Consider the following 3,355-nt stretch of genomic DNA (forward strand, 5'->3'; position numbering starts at 1 on the left):
ACATTTGAAATTAAATAAAGTAAATGAACATGATTTTCGATCAGATCCATAAGCTAGATTACCAGGTACCTCTGAAATGAGACTTTCAGCTATTAGTCCATAGATGTCGCTGGGAGTATTTTTAAACCTTCCCAAATGTCTTGTTTTTTTCGTCTGTCATCTGTCAACAATATTCAATTCATTGTTTGTTACGTTTCATACACCAATGCATTTTTGTCGCTCTTAAAAATGTCGAATTTCGTGCCTTCAAACTGCGATTTGCGGACATCGTTGATTTTCTGTTATCAATGGAAGAAAAACGCTTCTCAAGCTCATCAAATCCTTATAGAAGCTTATGGTGGACGTGCTCTAAGTAGAGCACAGTGCTTGAGGTGCTTTGAAAAATTCCGAAGTGGTCATTTTAGCGTGGAGAGCGAGGACCGTGGCCGGCCACCGAAAAAGTTTGAGGACGCCGAATTGCAAGCATTGGTGGATGAAGATGATAGTCAAACGCAAGAAATGATGGCAGAGCAGTTGGTTAAGTTCTCACGAATTTTTTTGGCGCGGCATCCACAAATTGCCTGAGAGGCGAAACCGAATGGAACATTTTAAAGGAGCTAAGGAATAAACAAGCACTGACCTTCTATAAACCCAGTATTTGTATTAATAAAAAAGCAAAAAAAAAGATCGTAAGTCTCAATCACATTAATTTCAGCTCATAAGGTATACTTATGTTTACATGTGCAGGGCAATCGAAAAGCTCCAAGTATATTTTTGCCTTGAAAAAGGTCCCCATAAGCAATCTGCCGCTCGGAGTCAGGGCAAAAGTGTAGTTCCCTTCATTTGTGGCAAAATATCAAGACGAACACCACAAACCGAATACCACAATTATAAATATTAGAACATTACCTTGCTGCCTATCAGTATAGAGCTGACCTACTGCACTGAGCAATTTCTCTGTACTCGCACTCGGTGGAGCAGCAAATGATTATATCAAAGCAATTTAAAAAAAAGTGGGTTGTGATACCAAAAGTTTAGAGAAATATCCGCTCCCAGGACGGGTTTTTCGACCGAAAATGAACTGAAATTTTGTAGCCAAAGCCAAAGTTTGGTTCTCAAGACGTAACAGTATCTCAAAGTACAATTACCAACCTTCGAAATTAGCAACCACAAGGAAAAACTCAGGAAAAATAGCCTAAAGTGTATCTAAGATATATGTAAGGTACAGCTCTCTCTCTCTTATTTTCCTTTACGTTGTATCTTTTTTCTCTCTCGCGGAACGAAAATGCCAAAACGTTGCATGGGCTTGAAATTTTACTCTCCATTCTCGCTCGTCCATCGACGCCTAAGAAGTTTCACTTCAAAAATATAGCTGTTAAAATATGCTATATACATAGTTTTGCAATAGAAATCATGTGGCAAGGCCAGTTACAAATATTTTTTGTTTAAAGCTTATTCAAACACCTTTCCTTCGAGAATACGTGAAATTTTTTACAGGTTGGCATTTTTGCCAAAGAGATCATGTGGCAACGCCAGTTGAAAAATATTTTTTTTAAAGCTTGTTCAAACACCTTTCCTTCGAGAATACGTGAAATTTGTGACAAGTTCCTATTTTTGCAATAAAATTCAGGTGGCAACGCTATAATAAGTGGGTTTTGGGAATGGATTTATCTTAAAATATATTTGCCTAGATACCTAAGATACAATATCTATATCTATTTTTTGATAAATTCTTTAATCCTTTACTTACGAGCAGATATATTAAACAGAGTGCAAGTTTTTAAAGAACCTCGACTTAGAATTCTGGCAAAACAAACGAGAAAACTCGAAATGCAAAAAAAAAACAAAAAAGGAAGGGCGAATGAGTTCAAAACGCACGTAAATAGCAGAGAGGAGTTTTGCGAAGTAGCGTCGTGCCAAAGAAAAAATAAGCATAATGAATTCCACTTAGGTGCGATACCTAAAGGGTTACAAATATTCACAATTGAAGGACGAAGGACGAACGCATAAACGAAACTCTAATTGAAGCGGATAAAATGGAAATGTAGGTAAAATATGTGCAGATAGTCACAGATTGGGATGAAATTTAGTCAGAGAGTACATACATACGTTGGGAAATTCGAAAATTGTTAAAGGTTCAATAACTTCGAAATTTAATTATTAATATAGTAAATTAACTTATTGAGGTAAATGCCCTTGCATCTATGACAACATGAACTTGCTTACTCTACATACTAGGGGTATCTTTCAACAAATGAAAGGGGAAAAAACTGTGAAGAGGATTACAAATTTCTACATACATTTTGTATATTCAAAAAATTTGCATACTCTTTCGCCATTCATCCATACAGGCGAACAATAATTATCCTATTGTCTTTGTTCTTATAGTTTAAGTAACGGCTATCACTAAGCTCACCACTACACCTCTTTGCTCACCTGACAACAAACAACCGGAAATGTCTAATGAATGAGGCCTATGCTCACAAAAAACTCACCCCTAGTCTACGACTCAGCTAAACAACTTGGGTGCCTTGACTACTAAAAAGAGTTTTTGTGACATACCGCAGCGCAGCTGCTACGAGTCAGTCAACCATGCTGTGCATATCAGCGTATGTGTCCATCTGTGCGTTAGAGGCGAGTGTGCATGTATGCATGTTTTCGCTCGCGAAATGTGAAATTCCCTGCAGGGAATACCTTGTTCTGCTTTGGCAGTAGTACGATTTCGTAAACTTCAATTCGGCAGTAGCAACGACTGCACAAATTTACTTATAAAAGTAAGATGTCAATCAACTTATTGCAAGTAATCGGAATGCTAGCATATCGCATCAAGCTCTTTCAGGAAGAGACACCGAGCCACAAGGTTTTCGATAAGGAAGGTTGTTTCGTTGCCATCTGAACAACGAATTGGACGAGTGTGTGAATAGGTGTGAAATAAGAGGGCAGAATTCTACTGTCAAGTCCCATAAGACGTAGCAGCCGAAGTTGCGCGGACAATTTTGTTTTTTACCATTGCTGATGGCCAAACCTGGTAATCTATTTCTCTTGATTTCTCATATATTATCGGTTCTCCCACTCTTCCTACGCTATTCAAAGGAAAATGAATAACTTAACATAGAAGTGTTGTCTATTATGAAATAATAGACCCTCTACAGGGTCTGTCATGAACGGATGCACGAGCATCAGATAATTGTTAGTTGACTAAATGACAGTCCAGAGTATTGTTTACAACCGCGCGGAAGCATTTTGCCGAGAGTAAACGCGAAAAAATAATATCAGTAATGGGTTTCAAACGTAATAGTGTGATTGCATTGTATTTGGATGGAAAATCACAACTAGCAATTGTTCGTGAGCTCAAGCACCTTTGCAAAAGTTTTTG

Source organism: Anastrepha obliqua, chromosome 2 (assembly GCF_027943255.1).
Source record: "Anastrepha obliqua isolate idAnaObli1 chromosome 2, idAnaObli1_1.0, whole genome shotgun sequence".
Lineage (NCBI taxonomy): Eukaryota > Metazoa > Arthropoda > Insecta > Diptera > Tephritidae > Anastrepha > Anastrepha obliqua.